Source organism: Trachemys scripta, chromosome 9, assembly GCF_013100865.1.
Source record: "Trachemys scripta elegans isolate TJP31775 chromosome 9, CAS_Tse_1.0, whole genome shotgun sequence".
Lineage (NCBI taxonomy): Eukaryota > Metazoa > Chordata > Testudines > Emydidae > Trachemys > Trachemys scripta.
In genome coordinates, this window is record NC_048306.1 from 22,591,825 (window position 1) to 22,602,045 (window position 10,221).

The 10,221-nt window shown below is 44.1% G+C and overlaps 1 protein-coding gene across 2 annotated transcripts in view; it reads left to right on the top strand.

The window, feature by feature from the left end:
* The window catches only part of ZC3H12B (zinc finger CCCH-type containing 12B), a 105,068-nt gene that overhangs the window by 68,008 nt on the left and 26,839 nt on the right, over nt 1–10,221 (top strand). The window contains exon 1 of one of the 2 annotated variants that reach the window (XM_034781277.1): nt 7,229–7,333. The exons of the other annotated variant lie outside the window; for it this stretch is intronic. The gene's annotated coding sequence lies outside the window, so the exon portion shown is untranslated. Of the gene's footprint in view, nt 1–7,228; nt 7,334–10,221 lie in introns of those variants that run through there. 2 annotated transcript variants of the gene reach the window in all.

A 10,221-nucleotide genomic window follows, 5' to 3' on the forward strand; every position in this document is an offset into this window, starting at 1 on the left:
CATCATCACCGCCCTAGGCACTGCCCGTGCAGACAGAAGGGCCGCATCGTTCCTTGGCTTCGCGGCACTGCTCGCTGGTGACCCAGGGTACTGCTTTTCTGTGGTCCTCGTACTCAGAGATCTCAGAGTCGGAGGCGGACTCTTATTGCTACAGCAGATCGCGGAGCAGGAGTTCAAGGTCTCAACGGAGTCAACAGCCATACCTTTCACCGTGGCAGCAACAGTGGCAACTGTCTGCTCAATGGCCCTTCTGGACACCCTGGGCTTACCATCAGAAACAGGGCCAAGTCGATGGTCCGCGATCCAGGACTGCATTGGTGTCTTTGGCATCTTTCGTGCCATAGACCGTGCCGGCACCACCATCCGAGGCAGCGGCACCACTGGCATAGCCAGCTCTGGCACCATCTCTTCAGACAACTCCACCGCCAGGGGCTCCAACTTCAACCCTGCCAGCACTGTCGGGCTCAGCACCGCCAGATTTGTAGGCCCTGGCACCAGCTGCGGTGCCAACCCCCCCATCAGTACCGGCACCGCAGCTCGAGTATCATGTGCCGAGGGACTCCAGAGGGGCCGTGGGTAGCAAACAGGGCCCGCTACCCATCCTCTCATCCTTGTCTTCGCCGGATGAAGCGGTCGCGGGGACATCAAAGGCCCCAGCTCTCGAGGACAACCGTGTTCTCCAGCAGCTATTGAGATGGGCCGCTCAAAGCCTGGGGATACAGGCTGAGCAGGTGGAGGAGGATTTGGACCCAGTGTTGGACTCCCTCCTATGGTGGCTCGACCTGCAAGTGGTTTGTGCGGGAGTGCTCTTTGCCAGCTCTCAGCCCTCTCTCTCATTTGTGACAGACGCCTCGGATCTGGGCTGGAGTGCTCATCTAGAGGACCTCAGGACTCAAGGCCTCTGGTCTCAGGAGGACCTCGCTCTGCACATCAATGTCAGAGAACTGAGAGCAGTATGGCTGGCAGGCCACACTTTCAAAACCCACATAACAGGCAGGTGCATCTCAGTCCTCACGGACAACACCTCAGCGATGTTTTATATCAACAAACGGGGGTGCACGCTCCTCTCCCCTATGCCGGGAAGCCCTCGCACTGTAGGACTTCTGTGTGGAGCACTCAATCCTCCTGCAGGCATTGTACCTCCCAGGAGTGCAAAACGAGCTGGCGGACAGTCTCAGCCGGACCTTCCACGGCCATGAATGGTCCCTCCAGCCGGATGTGGTGAGCCCAATCTTCCATATCTGGGGCTCTCCCCAGATAGACCTGTTCGCCACCCGCAGCAACAGGAAATGTCAGCTATTCTGCTCCCTCATGAGTCATAGTCTGGGATCCATCGCGGATGCTTTCATTCTCCCATGGGCCGCTAGCTTTATGCTTTTCCGCCAATTCCGCTGGTCCACAAGGTGCTCCTCGAGATCCGCAGGGACTGGGCCCGAGTCATACTGATAGCACCAGCGTGGCCACGCCAGCACTGGTTCACGTTGCTCCTGTGACTGTCCGTAGCAGCACCACTCACTTTACCGCTGGTCCCGGATCTGATCACGCAGGACCATGGCAGACTTATGCACCTGAATCTAGAGTCGCTCCACCTAACGGCCTGGATGCTCCATGGCTAAACACCATGGAGCTGTCATGCTCGTATCAAGTCAGACAAGTCCTTATTGGTAGTAGAAAGCTCTCCAGCAGGGCAACGTACCTTGCCAAGTGGAAGAGGTTCTCCATCTGGGTGGAGCAATGCAGTCAGTTGTTGTTGCCAACCCCCATACCGTTCATACTGGACTACCTCTTTCACCTAAAACAATAGGTCCCTGTCCCTATCATCGATAACTTCCACTTAGCCGCCATCTCCGCCTTCCATCCGGGCACAGACGGCTTTTCGGTCTTCACACGACTAGTGAGTCGTTTCCTCAAGGGCCTAGACAGGCTCTTTCCGCAGACGTGTCAGCCTGTCCCGGCCTGGGACCTTAATCTGGTCCTCTCCAGACTTATGGGCCCTCCATTCGAACGACTAGCGACCTGCTCCCTGCTCTATCTCTTGTACAAGGTCGTGTTCCTCGTGGCAGTTACCTCAGCTAGATGGGTATCGGAGCTCAGGACCCTCACATCCGAGCCTCCTTACACAGTTTTTCATAAGGACAAGGTCCAACTCAGACCTCACCCGGCCTTTCTCCCTAAGGTTGTCTCCCAGTTTCACATGGGCCAGGACATCTTCCTCCCAGTGTTTTATCCTAAGCCACACTCCTCCGATAGGGAGCGCAGGCTGCACTCACTGGATGTACGTAAGGCCCTAGTCTTCTATGTAGAGAGGACTAAGCCGTTCCAGAAGTCCATTCAACTCTTTGTGGCCCTGGTGGACAGAATGAAAGGTCTCCCTGTATCTTCTCAATGCATCTCGTTGTGGATCACATCCTGCGTTCGGGAGTGTTACGGCCTGGCAAGGATGCCTGCCCTGCCGATTACCACCCACTCTACCAGGGCCCAGGCCTCCTCGGCAGTGTTCCTGGTGCAAGTCCCCACCCAGGAAATCTGCAGGGCGGCCACGTGGTCCTCAATACATACATTCACGAAGCACTATGCAATTACACAACAGGCCAGAGATGATGGGGCCTTTGAACACGCTGTGCTCCAATCAGTGCATAACTCTGACCCCACCTCCTGAGCTTTGGCTTGAGTCACCTGGTTGGAATGGACATGAACAATCACTCGAAGAAGAAAAAATGGTTACTCACTTTCTCATAACTGTTGTTCTTCGAGATGTGTTGTTCATGTCCATTCCAATACCCACCCTCAGAAGGAACTGAGGGGGTGGAGGGTCAGCAGGGCCCTATATTGGGCACTATGAAGGCGTCACTCCAGGGAGCACCCAGGCCGACCCTATAGATGCTGCAAAGGGAAAATCTTCCAGCTGGCGTGCACGCGGCACGTACACACCTGGTTGGAATGGATATGAACAACACATCTCGAAGAACAACAGTCATGAGAAAGTGAGTAACCGTTTTTTATTTACCTTGCAGTAACTGGAATTCTTCAGAATGTGTTGTTCAAACACGTGTTCCTTGCTAGTAGAGTATTCTAAAATCTGGAGTCTTTGTTGACAAAGAATCTGAGTGGTGGTTGAGCCACTCCACACTTTGTGCCCTTGATATGGGAGTATGAGGAGACTTAGAGCTCGTGCGTGGCCCCAACAGACATAACTGTCCCAAAGATCTGATCACAAGCACATGGGACACATATACACTGAGTGAGGAATAAAATACATATGGACAACACATCTCAAAGAGCTTTTGTTTCTGCTCTCTTATTCTTTGCTCCAGGTGAGGTTACAGCAGCTTGGGGGCTGCACTAACTTGTGACATTTGGGAACAGTCCTGTAAGGATTATGTACTAGCTGGGGATAGGCAGAAAACAACATTTTCCAATCCTGCCCACAGCATTTCCCTTTCCACCAGAGGCTTCAGGGAAGGAGGCAAAGAGGCCAGTTATGTTGGCCCTGCATGATGGGAATCTCAGCAAGGGATTTGCAGATGGTTTTTGCTCCCTGTGCAACACCTGCGTGTCACAAAGGAAGCTGAACAGAGCAGAGAATCTGTCCCAAAGCTATTTATTGTGGCCTCTTGACCTTTCTGAAATATTTGTCCCTCAAGTTGAAAACACTAAAAGTATACCTCTGATGTAAAACAATTAAGATTTTTCAGCAGAAATAAAACAGGATCTTGGTTAAATGTTCAAGACTTGTGGAAGTTTCTTACTGTTGAACGTAAGATTCCATTTTACAGGTCACATGGGGAAGCAGGAAATGTATGACTAAACCAGCAAGGTTTTGTTCTTTCCATTCACGAGTGTTTTCACTCTAGTTAACAGAAGGGGAATTCTGTCATTTAGACTGGTATTGTAAGAAAAGGACAAGTATTGTGTATGGAAATAGGTTATCCTCAATACTCTATCTATATTTTTAGAAACAGCCTTTCCAAAACAATTTTAAATTGATGAAAGATGGCCACAGAGAAAGATATACACTATATAACACTTTGCCTCAAATAAAACATAAAGGATTTCCCCCCTTTCATTTTAATGATTTTATTAGATTTTGTTCTTCGTTTAAAGTGAATTTAGTGTTTGCAAAAAATACTGGAGAGATGCAGCATGGCCAGTAGCCGTGCAAGCTTCTTTCTGACCATCCTGTCAATGTATCCTAGCTTTGACTTTGTGTTGAGAAAGGAAATATGTTCTTGGGGTTAGAGGGTACATCAGTTTCCTTGGCCCTTCATTCATTGGGGTATCTGAACAGATTGCCAACAAGGAAACCAATTGTGATTATATCTTTTGTGTATTGGGCATGTTGTCACTAGGAACTGGATAAGTACCATAAACTCACCTCTTGCAGACAATTGAACAGGCATGGCAAACTAAGTAATGGTTTGTATTAAAAATTATCTAAAAGTGGAAGGCTCCATATTGCACTTTCAGTCCCCTGAACCCATCAACTTTTTATTTTATTTATTTATTGACTACAGCCTATGAGAATTAGGAATAAAGGGTAGGGATTTTAAAAGTGCCTATATGACTTAAGAGCACAAGTCCCAGTGAAAGTCAATGTGACTTTCCCACCCAAAATAAGTACAGTACCGTAGGAGAAAACAACATTTCATGTCTACATTTCAAGTTACTAACCTCGATTTAGTATGTAGTGAAGTTATTCGTGTGCTTGAGTGTTTTTGAGAATTAAGCCCTTAGATTGTAAGGTCTTTGGGACAGGGATTGTATCTTCCTATTTTTTCAGACAGCACTTTGCACATTGTGAGAGGCACCAGAATACATATAATAGAGCACCCTCCAAGCTGTATAGAGTGGGGAAAGGGGAAAGAAAGAGAGAGAGAAAGAGGGAGAGGTTGATTTGTAGCGATTCTCTAAAGGAAGTACATGCATTTTTCTACCTGGCTATTCTGTTTAGGTTCTTTTACTGTGCTCATCATCATAGAATCTGTGCAGTGTGACTAGGCATCTCTCATGTGTTTGTTCCTTAATCCTCTCCCTGGGGGAGAAGTGTTTGCTGTGTAGTGTCTTGTTTTGTTAGATTTAAAAAAAAAAAGGAGAGATATATACCTGTTGCTATGTGTTAGAAAAGGCAAGGTTAAAGAAATGGACCTTGCACTTGAAGCAGAAAGTGGTAAGGTTTGTGACAGCCCTTAGTTCTTGGGGGAGTTCATTCAACAGTCGCAGACTGTCCCCAGAAAAAGTTCTGTCTCCCACACAGGCAAGCTTTATTCTTGATAGTGAGAGTTCCATTTTGCCAGAGGAATGTAGTTGTTGACTATGGTCTTTGTCCTGGAGCTTTAGATGGTCTTTTAGATATCCTGGGCCCAGCCCATGCAGCACTTTGAAGATAAGGACCAAGACCTTGAACTTGATTCTAAATTCTATGGGAAACCAGAGCAGAGGACAGGTGTGACATACTCGCAGTAGCCTGTGTTGCTGAGGAGATGTGCTACAGTGTTCTGGCTCAGTACTTCGTAGGAATGATTAAAAAAGACTTGGCAGAAAGTATTCAGAACTGTTCTTGAAGTAAAAAAGATTCAAACAGCGCTCATAAATACTAAGTATTCTTTTAAATAAAGTCTCACTTGAACTATTAAATTATTGCCAAAATCATGTTTAACAGCTTAATGTTAACAGTAAATACTAGTAAACTACATAAGGAAATAAAAGCCTTTTGTATAGCAGCACATCTTGGGTCACCAAGCATTCCATTTATTTATTATAGAGTTCCAGTCTCTTCTAGTGAGAAGATGCTGTTTCCATATGATCTGTAATAGTAGTGTTGCTTTGCCTTTCTGAGATGTTCTTGCTCCATTTTTGCTGAAACAGGGTGCTGGATAAGATTTCTGGAAGCATTTTTTTTCCAGTTTAGCATCTCTGAATCAGGCATGTTAAACTTCCAAGATTTGTAAATAATGCTAGATGAAAAAATGAGTTCTAACTTAATGTAATTCTCTATTTCCATTAGTTTTGGAATATACTAGTTTTTCCTTGCAGAAATCAATGTGTTTGAACTGCTAATGTTTTTAATCAGATGTCAGCATTTTTGCTGATGGGACTCTTTCTGAGTATTGCTTTGGCTATACTGTAGTCTCTTCTCTCAAATCTTCAAATTATGAATTAATACTGAGCAACGAAGTGAAAGTGTGTCAAACAAAGCTTATAAAATGTTGGGAAAACAAAGTATTTACACAATCACTTTCCTCTCCTGACTATTAGGACAGAAAATATGCTGAACCAAATGTGGGTGACTAGCTGGCTACTGTAGAGACATGTTAAGTTTCCCCCAAATTAGCCAGCTCTGTGCATGTAGATGTGGGGCTGGATTTGTTCCTAAGCCTGTGGAGGTTCTGGTGGCAGTGGAGTAGGTGCAGTTCTGCTGTACAAATGGGTAGGTTGGGTGGGACGTGGAGGCCACTGCATCGAGAGATCTCTCTCTGGACAGGCTGAATCTAGCTCCATAGAGGAATCCCTGTGTTCAGATACAGCAGAGGAAAAACTAGGGGATCTGCTGCCACAAAGATCTTTTGATTTTCTCCTGGCAGTAGTGGGAATTTGTGGCATAGAGAGTTATCTAGAGCCATTAGGCTGAAGTAGTCACTGTGAAAAGGTTCTGCAACTGTTTTGTGGGCTACGGAAGTGGAAGAATTCCTTTGTACACACCCTTCTGGAGATGCCCAGTGCTTGGCACACTACTTGGTAATAAGTCATCTTGTCAGGATTAATTGTGAATTTATGCCAAGAGAGATGAAAGATATGTGATGGGTCCTACTGGTGCTGGTTATGGCTTGGTAGAAACTGAGGAAGAGGGCTAGTGGGGGACAGACAGAACCTCTTCCACTGTAGTGTTTTCTCTGTCACTGAATCCATGATTTATCAAGGAGAGAGAATTCTGTAATGTGATTTAGTTTTAAATTAGTTGGAAGTTAACTGGAGCTATTTTAAAACAAATTTATAATTACTACTTCATAATTATTCATTCAAAGATAATAGTGATCATTAGGTCATAGACAGTACATTTTCTGTTGCCATGTAAGAGGAATGACACAGCTGAATTCCCCTAGTTAACAGTTTTCCACCAAGAGTTGACAAAAAAAAAAAAAATAAAGACAAGAAACTCCTGGGTGAGTCACGGAAGTGGGCGTGTTTTAGTAGAAGGAGCTTTCATAACACATCCACCAGTGGCCAAAGACTAGGAAACCTTGACACACTGGCAGAAAGCAATCCTTGTGAATATACAATACATCTTGCCAACATGGATTACAACTGAGCTGCTTTCTTTAGAGGCACAACAGAAGTGAGTATGCTAGCAGCAGTGACCATGTTTGTTTTTAAAGTGGACTGTCTAGTTGATATGTTTTTAAATCAGTTTTGAATTCAGGCCAACCGGGCTTTCTGTTTTCAATATATTGTTTTAGTTAATTAAAACAATATCTCATCTCTAGAGAAACATGTGCGATTTATTTGTGGTAGGTTAAGTATGTTGGTGTTAAAAAGCATAAAGTTAAGGATATTGTGGAATCAGGAAAATATGAATGAATTAAAGATATGAAAGCATGTTTTGTGTGTGTGTGAGAGAGAGAGAGAGAGCGCAATGACATTTACATATGGGTAGTACTTTATTAGTAGTAAAAAATATCTTTTGAGAGCAAACTTGACCTGTGCAGTTAAGTTGGCATTTTTATTTTTTTTTAAAGTCTAAATGTGGAAGTAGGGAGTAGTACAATTCTCACAGGCATTTCATTACTATTTTAAACCTGGTTCTAAATTTTGAGTAAATCAGTTGCTTCCAGTTCTAGTTATGCTGTGTAAAACGTCATCCTTACAATGACTGCTATGTTTTGGTAAGCCTAGAATTTGTGAATAGAGACAGAAACTCTTGTCTTTGGGCTGCTCACTTTACAAGATAGTAATAGCAGAGAGAAAAACAATAAGCAAGGAAGGTGCTCCTTTTTTATTCAGGGATCATATTTTTACAGAGTATAGCTCTACATTTTATATTACTGGGTTTTTGTTATATTGTTTTTTAAGTAGAAGCCACTGAAGCTGGGAGGGTGCTTCACAGCCACACACCAGCACAGCTATTTTTAGTGTGTTAAAAATAACAGTGTGGCCACAGTGGCACAGGTAACAGTTAAAGCTAGCTGCCAGAGTACAATCCTTACCACCCCCCTGGGTATGTACTCAGGTGGGTCTCCTGAGCTGCCACTGTGGCCAACCTACTATTTTTTGTGGTCTCGCTTGAGCAGAGCTAGTGCATGTCTTTGTGCCCACGTTGGGAAGCACACTCCCAGCTGTAGTATAGACATACCCTGTATGGGGGTTAAGGAAAAGGACGCTGTTTCTAGTGGTTTAAAATATTGCATAAATGTTTCTCATAGAATTTAATTAGGTTAAGCCTCTAATACTTGGTTTAAACAAATTACTTAAAATACTTGTTTAAATGAAATTTCTTTATTTGGTGGTTAATGATTTTTAACCTGTATGCTTCCACATCAAAACCTTAAACTTTTAAGACTGCTTCCAAGCTCATGAACTTCTGCCTACTCACTTATGACCAGTTTCACACCGGTGAAAGGATTAGGGTTATTTTCCAGGGATCCAGAAATTAGGCATGATACCATTAAATAGCAAAAAAAAAAAAAAGTGACATTTCAATTTATGTAATCGAGTAAAGATGCAGAAAAATACTTATTTTAAAAATACTTGGGAAGGGAATGAGTTGGAAAGATTTTAAAACTTGGATCTGTACTATTCTACTGCTTCTCATTTTGGGCCACATAATTTACATCAGAAATACAAAGCTTAAACTTGAGAAATGTTGTTCTTTGCTGAAGACATTGGGCCATATTGTTAGCTGGTGTAAATAGGTATAGCTCCATTGACGTTAGTGGAGTTACACTGTTTTACATCAGCTAATGATATGGCCCATGATAACATATCTCTTTAATCTTTCTATGCTGTTATTTTTTGGTATGTCCTTTACTTCAGGTCTGGGTAGACTGAGATGGCATATTTGAGCCCCAGTTAAACTCCTGCCCCAGGTAGAAAGCTGGATGATAGTACCCATATTGTATATTGGAAAGTAGCTATTAAATACCTGACACAGTAGTTTACTACAAGTATATCAGAGGAAATGATCTTTGTTGAACCTAAGGAGTTTCTATAATGAAGTAACAGTGTACACACAAGATTGGGGATATGCCTTGGGTGTATGATGTTAATAAAAAACAAGTGTGTGTTTCTAAAAACCTAAGTAACAAAACATTGAAATACTCCTTTGTTTGGAATGGAAATTTGTGTGATTGATATATCTCTATATATCTATATAAAAATAAATAAATGAGGGTAAATTTCTCCAGTAACTTATAGTACACCTCGATATAACACTGTCCTCGGGAGCCAAAAGATCTTACCGCGTTATATTGAACTTGCTTTGATCCACCGGAGTGCACAGCCCCGCCCCCCCCGGAGCACTGCTTTACCGCGTTATATCCGAATTTGTGTTCTATCGGGTCGTGTTATATTGAGGGAGCGGTATACTTAGGTTGTGATTCTTATTTATCATTTAACAATTCAAATCCTCATTTCTAGATTGATTGGCTCAAAATTTAGCCTCTTTTTAGCTTTTTTTCTCTAAGTTTGCAAAGTTCAAGTAATTCTTTAAATGTGTAACTATTCTGTCAAGACATGCTTTAAAGCTCTTTTAAAATGCCAGATTCCTGTTGTTCATGTGGAACCCTACAAGAGCACATCACTATGCACGCATGGTGGAGGGAGGAAATCGTTTTATAAGGAAAGCTTGTAATTTAAATTTTCCAAGGAATAAGGAAACTAAAGGTTATGAAAATATTTGGATACTTCGTGTGACTGATTTGCAGGGCCGGCTCTAGGCACCAGCAAAACAAGCTGGTGCTTGGGACGGCACATTTTTAGGGGCGGCATGGCCGGCACCAGAATGCCGCCCCTAAATATGTGCCCCGGCCGCCCTAGCTCACCTCCGCTGCTACTGCCACGGCGCGCGAAACAGCTGATTCGCGCGCCGCTACTTGCCCTCCCTCCCAGGCTTTCAAACCTGGGAGGGAGGGGGAGCAGCGGCGCGCGAATCAGCTGTTTCGCACGCCGCGGCGGCTCGGGATCTCCCCCTCCCTCCCAGGTTTGAGAGTCTGGGAGGGAGGGGGAGTA